Here is a 12,825-nt window from a genome sequence, read left to right as displayed (position 1 = left end):
CAATAATTAGTAAGAAACTACTTAAATAGGGAAAGGTGTTGTGTGTAGCACTTAAGACAGCACTTGGGGTGCTGCATCCCCATATTAGAGTGCCTGGTCTCGAGTTCTGTCTGATTCCTGCTAATGCACATCCTTGGTGACAGCAGGTCATGGCTCAAGTAGTTGGCCTCCTGCGCGGCTTATGGGAGATCTGATTGAGTGCTGTTCTCCTGGCTTTGACCTGCTCCAGTTTCAACTGTTTTGAGCATGTGGGGAGTGAACCAGCAGGTGGAAGATCTGTCTTTGTCTGACTGTCTTTCTCTCTGTCTTTCAAATAAATAAAAATAAATGACTTAAAAAAGAAAGTACTTAAATATATTTGTAAGTTAAGCTTTTAAGTTTTGGTAAACCGGATTGCAAAGCAATTCCTATTCTAGTTAAAATTGTTGATCTTTTTATATGCTGGAAAAATACTTATCATAAGTACTATTACAATAAAATGTTTTTTCATTTAAGCTTCTTTTATTAATGAAAGAGCCAAATCACTTGCTGGTTCACTTTGTTCCAGCAGCGTGCTGCAGTGCTAAATGAAAATGTGCAGTTCATCTCTCCAAGTAGCTTGAACTCTACAAATCAAAATGTTAAGCTGTGAGGTTAAAATGTACCAGATAAGCAAATAAGTCTTTATCCTCTGCCAACATTTTCTTTTTATACAGCACACACACAGAGGAAGGGACATATCTTTAAATGTTCTTTCTCATTTTAGAGGTTCTCAGAGTCTTAGGGGTAAGATTTGATTGTCTTGCATGATGACACTCAGAAAGCAAACCGTCTGGCAAAGATTGGGTAGCCTTCAGAATGCAGGTCCCGAATAATATTTTTAAAAAGACTAATGTAGCTGGCCAATTCCCCCTTCTGTTCCTGGGATTTAAGAACAAGAGAAATATGGCCTAGTTCTAGATTTATAATATATTTTCAGTTACAGACAGAGCAGCCCCTTGTAAAGAATAACAGTACATGTGGAGGGCCCCTAGATAACTGTAAAGTGGATCTCACCTTGGAAAAATCTTATGAGTCAAGTCCTTTAATGTCCCTAAGCAAAAGGATAGAGTACTGAGGATCCAGGTCTTCGCATCCCAATCTCTAAAACTGCTTCTCTTAAGTTTTCTTCATTGGCTACAAGGGGATGACACATGTGGGCATAGCATCATAAATCCATCCATACTTTGGAACACAACTAACATCCTTAAATACAAAGTCTTTGAATAGTAAATTAGTAATATCTATGCATAAAAGGAATGCACTATTATTTATTTATTTGATACTCAGAGAAATTGAGAGAAAGAGAGGGAAAATGGAACCCAAACATTCCAATGCGTGCCACCAGCATCTTAACTGCCAGGCTACATAAATTTTCGGAGGAAAGCACTATTTTTAATAGTGTCAATAATGGTATTTAAACTTAACATGAATTTACAGTTGGGAAACTTAAGTAATTTATTAGTATGCATCTGGATTTTTTCCAACATGTTTAATTTTGTTTGTTTTTTGTTTTAAATCCCAAGTATAGGGTCTGTTCATTTTAATATAATTTGTTTTATTTATTTAATGATTTATTCATTTTCATAAGAAAAGATCAGAAGGAAATGAAATAATAAAAGATTTGTAAGATAATATAGGATACTGGAATATGATGAGGTTATTGACTCTCCTTTTTTGAAATATTAAATAACATAGCAAAATGTTTCTTATTCCTCTGTGTTCAGTATCAAACGTAGTGCTTTTTTTTTTTTTTTTTTTTTTTGACAGGCAGAGTAGACAGTGAGAGAGAGAGACAAATAGAAAGGTCTTCCTTTGCCGTTGGTTCACCCCCGCAATGGCTGCTGCAGCCGGCACACCTTGCTGATCCGAAGCCAGGAGCCAGGTGCTTCTCCTGGTCTCCCATGCGGGTGCAGGGCCCAAGCACTCCCTGGCCATAGCAGAGAGCTGGCCTGGAAGAGGGGCAACTGGGACAGAATCTGGCGCCCTGACCAGGACTAGAACCTGGTGTGTCAGCGCCTCAAGGCGGAGGATTAGCCTATTGAGCCACAGTGCCGGCTTAACATAGTGGTTTGCATGTACTAAATACGCCCTGAATAAAGTGTGTGAATGTATGTGAGTACATGTGTTTATGAAGGTACTTCTAAAACTTATTTATGAAGGTACTTCAACAACTTCTTAGAAGAATAAAATTTAGACAAATTTATTCTGATGCAAAAGTTTTTGAAATCCTTGCATACAAAGGGGTCTTCAAAAAGTTTATGAAAAAATAAATATTATGAAAAAGTATGCATGGATTGATTTGCATCAAAGTAAACTTATCTTTTAATTGCATATTTAATTACATCTTTTAATTACATTTTGAAGCTCCCTGGTATATATTGGGCTCTAAATGAAATTAAAGACTATCCAAGTATCCACAAGAGAAACCGTCAAAAATGTAGCCTTCAGTGTGATCTTCAGAGTTTATAGCTTCATTCTACCTTTACAGGAATGATACATTTACATGCAAAAGTAATTATGCTGTCACAAATGGTGAAGCTGATGTATATAAAGCATGGCAGACTATTCAATCATTATTATTCATTAATCATTATTATTCTACATTATGACTTGCTGTTATCCTTCTGTTGAACTTTGGGGATTTATATTTGTGTTTTACTAGTTACTTGAAAGACTAGTATATTAAAATAAGGGGATTAAATATGGAATTTGACAGTAGACAAATTCAATCATCCACTCATTCACTCACTCCACTCATCCATTCAAAAAGTGTATTTTGAGCATCAGTTATAGTAATTCTGAGAAAATTACAATGAAGTGTGCTATAAGCTATGATTCTGATATCAATGAGGTACTAAGTTATACAGTTGTGTTATTTCTCTGTTATTTTTATACATGAAATATATTCAAAGCATAGGAGTGCTATTCATAAACATTGATTTGTAAGAATTCTACTCCAAATGAAGTAGGATGAAATTATTTAAAAATGCCTCTAACCATGGGGTACCATATACTGTTAAGTCTTTTAAATGAACTCTCATATTAATTTTCAATTTACAATCACTCTAAGGAAGTCTCCAGCTCTCTTGGTTAAGCAGATATTCCTGAGAAATACTTGTATCTGTCCTCTTTCAACATAAACCACTCCTTTCATAGTGTAATAGAACAAAAACTTCTTATTTAAGAACTCTGACATAGTACAAACTACACCAAAGCCCATTAATAATTACTTATACAAGTCTTGTGAAAATGAGTGTATTGAGTAACTAGTTGACTGGAGATTATGCCTGTTGAATAGTGTCAGATTTTGCAATGTAAAAAGTAACTTTTAGACAACATACCATATAGGCCCAACACTAGTATTAGAACTAGCTTCACTATAAAAACAAATATGCTCAAATGTCAGCCAAGTGTGGTACTATGAAAGTATGAAATTAATTATACTAAATTACAGAATATAATATTTATGGGAATCTAATTTAGTTAGAAATTTAAAGATTTTTAACATCCTTTGTGTTCCTTAAAGGTATTTACTGTAGTTCTGGAGACAGACCTCTACCACCTGTGAGGCAGAATGTAATAAAGCATTCTTGTATTTGTACTTAGGACATCTGGAGGAAACTTCCAAAGAAACAGCAGCATTGCCTTCAACTGGGCACTAACTCGGCTCTAGGGCTTAGAGAATATTTTGACAAGAAGCAAAAAGCTATTCTAGACAGACAGATCTGCTAGAAAATTTAACAATTATGAAGAGTACACCAGTATGTCATCCATCTATTTATTCAATTATTCATTTACTAATATTCACTGAATGAATACCATTTTAGCACTATTTTTGTAATAGTATTACAAATAATCAAAGAAATTATCCCTTCAACTTCAATATCAGTTTTGAACATAATCATATCAGTTTCAAATGCTTTTTATGTATTTAAAAATTCCATGACAATTTTGTTAAAATTTACCATCATCTGAGAGCTGTTCTCTGGCATATATGAATGAGAGTCCCTGTCATTAAATATCAAGGACTATTACAATTATTCAGCAATTAAATATTCAGCTAAAATTAAAAGAAAAACACTTGTCTAGAAATTTTTATAACCTTCATAGGATGCAATTTAAAGCTAATATGTCCTAATATGGCTGTTTTTTAAAAAATCAGTAAGCTATTTGTATCAATAGCCTACAGATTATAATTAGAAACTACTATTAAAGAATAATTTATAACCTTGTATATTTTCATCCTTGAAAAATACTTCCCCTTTCCATATGTATTGCACTTATACTTAAGGATAAGGAAGCAGGTAATTTTAAGAAACTGCTTGAGGTGAATAGTTTATTTCCTGCTCCACTGCAAAGCTGACACAGCTTTAGTTAAATTTCAAATTCTATCCTCATGAGAGGAACAGTTGTTTACATCCCGAAGTTGCAACCTTTGGAAAAAAAAAGTTTTAAGAATACAATTAATTTATGAATCTCTTTAAAATTTAAAATTACTCTTTTTGAAGCCACAATTATTAAAAAAAAAATTGTATTCTCAACGCTTAAGGCATTTGGATCTGGCTGAAGAGCCCATGAGAGTATTTTAGACATGGAAAGCCAAGACACTCTGGCAGAAAAAAAACAAAAAAAAAACACCTAAATGATGAAAGATCTCTGTGAGTGAGATCCCAGTGACAAGAACGGGCCATCAAAGAAGGAGGTACCTTTCTCCAAAGGGAGGAGTGAACTTCCACTTTGACTATGACCTTGTCTAAATAAGATCAGAGTTGGTGAACTCAAAAGGCTTCCATAGCCTTGGCAACTCATGACAAGAGCCTAGGGTGATTACTGATGCCATAAACAAGAGTGTTAATGGTTAATTCAACAACAGGAGTCACTGTGCACTTACTCCCCATGTAGGATCTCTGCCCTTAATGTGTTGTACAATGTGAATTAATGCTATAACTAGTACTCAAATAGTACTTTACACTTTGTGTTTCTGTGTGGGTGCAAACTGTTGAAATCTTTACTTAATATATACTAAATTGATCTTTTGTATATAAAGAGAATTGAAAATGAATCTTGATGTGAATGGAATGGGAGTGGGAGCAGGAAATGGGAGGGTTGCGAGTGGGAGGGAAGTTATGGGGGGGGCGGACACCACTGTAATCCAAAAGCTGTATTTTGGGAATTTATATTTATCAAATAAAAGTTAAAAAATTATATTCTTTAGAATCACATAGACATGGGTTCAAATTCTGTCTTGATCAGAAAGCAGCCTTTTGATTTTGGGAATTTTAGTTTTTCTCAGGCTGTTACATTGTGATAATACTCTGTTTAAGGTAGAAGTGGAAATAAAAGCTTTATATTTGCTAAGTTTCTCCCATGAGGCCTGAGGTACATTGAATACCTGTAGATACTGGCCCCTGCCCTTCCTCCCCCCTTTCTTTTTTCACAATACTTCCTGTTTTCCATCTTGAATAAATTTCAACTCCTGATGCTATTTGTTCAAAGAAATTACTTATGGTGATTTTTTCTGCATATTTCTGAATTATAATAACAAAATTCAGGCAGATTATAATTAATGCATATCTGATTCAATTCATTGCACTTGCCATTTCTGAAAAAGAATGCAGTGTTCTAGATAAAGCTTCAAGGCATTTTTAAAAATTATTGTTTGAGTTAACATTTCTAATTTCTGTGTAAAATGGTGCCCTTGTGTCATCTGCTGTCTCTCAAGAAGCCATTCCTCCAGGATATTGCTGTATTTCAAAAATGTGAGATAATGCTTACCCTAATATTAATAGGATATCATTGACAGTTTAGTTACAATAGTAGATTAAGTACTGAAACTATTGTTTTCTTATCCAATTTAAACTAAGCCAAATGCTCAGAATAGTGATCTAGATTTTTTTTAAAGTTTTTTAGATTGCTGCTGTTACCATATAGTTCATGTGACATTATTGTTCTGAATTAATATATTTTCCATGCATATGCCTTTAAATTTTAACCTAAAATTTAAATTCTTTAACTTCTTTACCTGAATGTATTTTCTCACCATAGTTATTTTTGATCTGATAGATTGTACTAATGATCTGATAGATTGTAGCTACATTTGTGCTGATTAAAAAGACACAGCTGCAATATTATATTTATGAACAAAGTATTCTCAAATCTCTTAAAATATTAAGGTCTCAATGCATCTGAAAAGGTTAGAAATGGAAAACATACAAAGCAGATAATTCTAAAGCAACTCCTTTCTATAACTACACAGAAGCAAAATGAGTTGAATTGAGTTGTTTTAATTTTAGTTGGGGGAAAGTAGGATTTATATTAGTTGAAATAGTAAGGATTTTATTTTGAGATGTCTCTTCAACATGATTTTTAATGAGAAACAAATGTTCATGGTGGGTTTTCCACAGGTGTTAAAGAAGTCAATAACACTGGTTTCAATTAAGTCCAGAAAACATAATTTAGGAAGTCAGGATGCGTTTTACAATCTGCTCATAAAGCGTTTGACAGTGATGATTGGGGGATAAAGAAACTTAATAGTTTATTATATTTCTGCTTACCTAGCTTGATTTAAAAGATAAATCAACTGCATTTGCATAAGAAAATATTCAGTCCACAGTTTTACATTCCTAGCTACTGTTTAGTATTTCTCATGTACCTATCTTTATTTACAAAATCTATTATCTCATTGAATATTCAGCAAATTTGTACTTATCTGTATTTTTTGCTCCAATAGATGCATTAATGGCAAGGAGAGTTTATTTTTACTTTTTAGCTGTTAAATCTAATGTGAATCATCTGGATTGCCATAGATTATCTTGGCAGTTAAACATGCAAGCATAAAAATATAACAGAATATTTCTAAAAATACATATTTGAGAGTACATTTACTTTAGTGGATTAAAAAGGAATTATTATTCTTAAACAGAAACTGAATCATGTTCATATAAGAGTAAGCTGATAGCACTTGGCTAGATGACTAGATACTTCTGTTATTTCACTATCATAACAGAAAACATTAAAAACAATGGATATATGTTGTCTCTGTCTTTGATCTACAACTCAAGGGCAGTAGTTTTTAAAAGTTAATATTTTTTGCAAATGGTGAGCGATTTAGTACCAATAGATCAATAGACTAAGCCATTCAACCATTAAAAGATTACTCATCTAACTTCCAGATTCCTTTTAGGTTCAAATGATGTAATAGTTTATGAAACACAAGTTGTTGCTGTTTTACAAATTTATTTAGCTTCACTTTCATTAGTGACTATGTTGAACCAGTTAACTTTTTAGTCCTTTAGGTGGCTGTAGCTCTCCGAGGAGTGTAAGTGAAAAAGTTTGCAATGTGTAAACAAACAAGACGTTCAAATTTACCTTAATTAGAAAGAATAACAGCATTTCTTCTGCTCTTGGCCATTTACGTAATGTATGAATTGGTTATGTTCTCTGCAAAGTTATTTGGTCTCTTAACATTTTAATAATTCAAATGGCAATAAAATTCATACAGAATTTTAATTGTTATAGGCTTCTCCAAGTATTTTGATATTGACTGTCTGGAAATAAGTGCAATAGGAAAGAAACAATTTAAAAATTACAAAATTTTGACGTTTCATTTGTGAAATAGACCAGTAAACAAGTTATTGAAATTTCTTTTATTTTTTAAGATAAAAATTTTCAGAATGATTATCCATGTTTGACAGGTTTTACAAAGAGACATGTTTCTTTTATCTGTCTACTTTAAACACTTTATGCTTTCATGAATGTTCTTATTCCTCTAAGTTTTTACTGAAAGGAAGAAGAGCTTGTGTAAATCTGATTGCAAACTTTCATCAGGATTTATCTATACATTTATTCACTCATGACCATCATGCAACTCTTATATACCTGCTAGTATTTCTGTGTTTCTCAACATACTCATTCTTCACACCCTCAGGTACAGCAGAGTACTGGAGTTCTGATCAAAGCTCTTTGTGAAGGCAGCCACCTCTAATACTGTGTTCTTTTTAAATATATATAATACATATATTATATATGTGCAATATAAGTGCTTTCTATCTGTGCTTTTATTAATCCAATATATTTGCATAAATTACGCTGATAAAATCCATTTAGTTTCTACTGCTTTGCATTTGCAGCTGTATTAATTCATAAATACAGTTTTAAGTGCTTCTCTAATAACACTTTATTGGATTCTGATTTTAATTCTTCTTAATATCCAATATAGTTATCACTATATCTTACTTTCCTCGCTTTAGATAATTAAAGGATGGTTGAGCTGGTCTACGGTCCAGCTGAGTAGAAAAAGGTATTCCAAGTGTAAATTTAAACAGCAAACGTAACACAGTGTTGACGATCTCAATGTTTTAACTTATCTACCCACCACGTTTAGTGTCCAACTTAAAGTTTTACTTAAAAAAAAAAAAAAGAAAAAGAAAAAACACCAGTAAGCCTTTCTTAAAGAATTTGTAATATGCTCTCGGTTGTGATTACTGTGTAGGAATGCCAGGGATTATATGAGCCCTGAGAGTTTTTATTTTCAGTTTTACAAGTCTGTTCTAAATTTCTTTTTAATAAAGCAACTAAAGCTTGCGTCTATCTCCTCCCACTCCTCTGGCTTGGTGCTTACTCCTTAAACAACTTGCTGCGTTTTATAGCTGTGGAATTTAACTGGGAAGGGCCTCGCGGAGAAGCCATATGAACAGGGACACACAGTGGATACACCATGGTGAATGCAGGCACTAGAGATAACAGCTCCCTTCTAGCAGCTCTCCCCAACCCTCCACGCCTTGCCAGTATGCTCCTATCCACAGTCACAAAAGACAGCCGAGTTCACTTCAGGGCTGCAACAACAAGTTGTGCAATGAATTTCAGCGATTTACCCAAGTAGCAAATAGGGTCATTGGCTCAACTGCAGTCTCCGTTGCCAGGCGAACTAGGAATCACTAGACTGGATCCAGCAACACCGATAAAAGTGTTTCCATTTCTTGACAGGCAGTGAAAATGACGCAGAGTCTAATTCATCGATAGGATATCGATCACGTCCCTTTCTTCGTGCCTCCAGCGTAGGTGCCTGAGAGCCAACGGCTCGCTTACATGCACCCAGGGGCCCCGACGATCTCCATTTTCCCCCAAAGCATAAGAAGCTAAAAACAGCCACATTCCCAGCCCCACTGCGTGGCTGCAACTGCTTTGTTTACCATATAAGTCACACCAGGGGCTCACTCCTCGCGCTCTGCCCGGAGGTAAAGCCGGACGCCGCAGAGACGGGGAAGCACCCCCAAACTCGCGCTCAGCCCGGGGTCAACCCCGGACAGCTTCACCCATCTTCTTCCTCAGCCTCCAAGGGAAACCAAGCAGCGGGAGCCTTTTGAACTCCTAACCCCAGAGGGATGTCCGCCTCCCAGGAGGGAGCCGGCTTCCCAGGCAGCCTGAGAAACTTAACCGAGATCCCAGAAAAGAGGCGAGGGGTAGCTCCGGTCCAACGGAGCTGAAAGGCGACACCCTCTTTACCTTCGAAGTTGCAACCTTGTGGCTGAAGTGATGGGATCCGGAGGAACCGCGGCTCCGAGGCTGTGCCGGGTGATTGCACGCCCAGCCAATTGCGATGGGATTTCCTTAGCCGCTGCCGAGTTTTTGGAGCATTCCAAGGAAAACGCACGAAGCTGGAGCCCACGCAAGCTGGCACCGAACTGGGCGGAGTGAGGATGCTCTGAGAGCGGAGCCATAGGAGGCGGGGGAGGGGCGGGCCGGGAGGGGGAGGTGAGCGCCAGGAAAGGAGAACCTCGCCCACCCCCGCCCCCACCGGTCCCTCAGGATAAAGTTGGAGTTCCCACGGCTGACAGCGGAGCAGCCCGCAGGAAAGCACCCCGCCCTCGGGCCCCGGCGGCTGCCGGGCTCGGGGTCCGCACAGACCGCGCTCGCAAGAGACAGCCCGGGAAGATGCGCGCGCGACCCACGCACGGCTCTGCGCTGCCGCCGAGGGGACCAGCGCACTGCCGGCAGCCGTCGCTCAGCCCCCCGGCTCGACTGTCTCCCAGCCCCGAAGAGCCTTGGCCAACGGCTTTGAGGTCACTCAGTGGGCAGGGGAGCCCGCCCCCGGCCAGCGGTCATCTGGCAAAGTCGGTGTTGAGAACCCACCCTGTGGTCCTGGCCGCCAGCCAGACGCACACCGCCAGCTCGGTGGGGCTCAGTAAGGCTGTCGGACCTCAGGGCGCGCCGAGAGCCAGCCCGCGAACGCCCTGCTGCCACATTAGTAAACACGCACCCAGGCGGCGGACCGCTGGGCAGGAAGAAAGTAAGCCCCTGCAACTCTCCAGACTCGCCGCATCCCGCTGACTGGGGCTCCTGGCACCCCCTCGCCCGTCCTCAAGGTGTCAGACTTCCCCCGTCAGACAGGAGGATGCGGCTCGCCACCGGTGTCAACAGTCGAGACCGTCGCAGTGAATAAATGACGGGCCCCAGCATTCCACCCGCCCTCACCAACTCGCGTGCGGGATCGGCAAGTTTCCAAATTCGAGTACCCCGGACGCGGGCAGCCTAGGAGCGCGAGGTTGGATGGCTGTAGGCAATGTGCCTGCGTGTTCTGTGTTATCGCTTCCGCGCGCTGAGCTTGAGATGTCAGGAGAAAAGGTAGCCCTCGACCGATTTCTTTCATAAGATTAAAATGAGGAGAGGTAAAAAACGAATGTGTTGGTAAAGCGAGCGATAACTTACTTGCTGTCCCTGCGGCGTGGTGATTCCCAGCGCGTCACTTGCACAGGCTTGGTTTGGTCACGACCCCCATGACCCAGAGATTTGGAATAGCCAGGGGTGTCCCTGCGGAATCCTAGACGGAGATTCCCTCCTTTGCCACTCTTTCTACTAGCTTCCTTTTATTTTCAGAAAGCCCTGGGGTGAGCTGTGGGTGGCCAGTAGCATCCCAGCAGGTGCCTGCTCAGGCTTGGAGCTGGAGCAACAGATTAGCAGCAACCCCCTCTCCTGGACCTGGCCGCGCGCTGCTGCACCTTATGGGAAGCCGCGCTGCGCGGACCGCAGGGCGGTCCCGTTTCTCTCCGTGGATTATTTCCCGAGGATATCAGCAGGCAAAGCGGCACCCACGGGCAGGCTCCGAAGCCCAGAATTCAGAATTTCCTTCTCGGTTGTCACACCCGCTTCTTCCTACGTGGTTTACAAGAGTTGAGTTATTAAAGAGTATTTACAGGAGTAAAGAGGTTGTCACTAGAGATCTCCCGCTGGGGTGACTTGCAGGCTGCTCCCCCCCCCCCTTTTGAATCACTTTTCTTATTTTTTAAAATGTGACTGTCTCCCTAGCTAACTGCTGTCATGGGTTCGTCCCCAGCTCAGTTTGACTCATTCTAGCCGCCCAGAAGCACTGCCTCTACATCATGCCCTGTGAAACCTGAGCTGTACTGGGGCAAACCTGGTTAAGTCCTACGATGCCTCTTTAGAAAACTCATACATGAGAGAGCGACCAAAAGACGGCTTCCCTTCTCTTTTTACTCCACCTCAAAAACACACTAACATCTTTTCAGCAGTTTTTCACTTTTCTATATATTAAACAATGAGGTTTTTTTCGTAAAATATGAGACACATCAATCTATAGACATAGTAATGAACTTTATGATAAATTCAAGTCCCCTTTCTGTGTAACAAGTGAGGGAAGGTATAAATAGAAATCTATTTTCTGCCATGTTAACTATATTTTAGTATTTCCTCATTTAATAGCATGTTTTCTTATTGATGATGAATAGATGTCCAAGAAACAATGATATGATCTTTCAACTCAGGCTGAAAAAAACCTGTATGTTGAGTATCTTTTTTTAAAAATAAACCCCTGAAACATACAATTCCATTAATTGTGATGGATGTGGGTCTTTTAAAAAATGCATCTATGAAGTGGGAGTTTAACCCAGAGGGTACTTGAGTTCCATTCCCTGCTCTGGTTCTTGACTTGAGCTTCCTGCTACTGCAGGACCTGGGAAACAGCTGTGATGGGTCAAGTCTCGGGAGACCCACTGGAGACCCAGGTCACATCCTGGCACCCAGCTTGAACTCAGTGCAGGCCTACCCCCAGTATTTTACCCCACTTTTGAGGATATTTGGGGAGTGAACCAGAGACTGACACATTCCTTCTTTTCCTCTCTCCCTCTCAAATAAATAAGTAAAAATTTAAAAATACATCTAAAAGAAAGTGGATCAGTGAAAACATACACCCATTGTTTAGAGCAGATGAGCTTTGCCATGTAAAGATCTGAACCAAATTAAATGCCCCTCCTGCCCTTCTTAGCATCTGTTCTTTACAGCAAATACCATTTCTGTCATGTCAGTGAGAAGTATGTTATGGATTTTCCCTAATTTGTTACTTTTCCAGAAAGAAAAGTGCCCATTAATCTACAATAAATACATAATAGGAACACTGAGGACAGCATTGAACAGTTCTACCATCTGAGAAATGGAAAGAGGCATTGCTATCGCTCATTCAGCTTCCTTTTCAATCCTTTGGAATCTGTTTAAATAATCCAGTGAATTGCACATACCACAGCACCAGCATTCCAAAAAGAAACTTGTTTGTATTCAAAAATTTATGAATATAGAGTTAGTATCACTCCACAAACCCACACTCTATCTAAAATGCAATTCACTATAGTAAAATAAATTTACAATAAAATGCTATATCCTAATCTGGAATTTTTTATTGCCTTATTCAAGTAAACATAAAATCTATCTTGTCTCATACTTAGCACAAATCAAGTGATCCAACAAATGACAACAGCAAAATGATTCTAATGACTGTTCATAGCTAAAATATAT

General features: G+C 38.9%; 1 protein-coding gene across 5 annotated transcripts in view; it reads right to left on the bottom strand.

Moving 5' to 3' along the window:
- Nucleotides 1-11,205, bottom strand: part of TRPC4 (transient receptor potential cation channel subfamily C member 4) — a 250,697-nt gene extending 239,492 nt beyond the window's left edge. For 4 of the 5 annotated variants that reach the window (XM_002721087.6, XM_002721088.6, XM_051831767.3 and 1 more), the window contains exon 1: nucleotides 9,526-9,747. The gene's annotated coding sequence lies outside the window, so the exon portion shown is untranslated. Of the gene's footprint in view, nucleotides 1-9,525; nucleotides 9,748-10,728 lie in introns of those variants that run through there. The other variant, XM_051831769.3, reaches the window with a different exon arrangement.
- Between the last annotated feature and the right edge of the window lie 1,620 nt (nucleotides 11,206-12,825).

The sequence above is a fragment of the Oryctolagus cuniculus genome, chromosome 9, assembly GCF_051225735.1.
Source record: "Oryctolagus cuniculus isolate XC-2025 breed Fujian yellow rabbit chromosome 9, ASM5122573v1, whole genome shotgun sequence".
Lineage (NCBI taxonomy): Eukaryota > Metazoa > Chordata > Mammalia > Lagomorpha > Leporidae > Oryctolagus > Oryctolagus cuniculus.
Note: the sequence above shows the minus strand (reverse complement) of the source record. Positions and strands in the feature narration are given on the sequence as shown.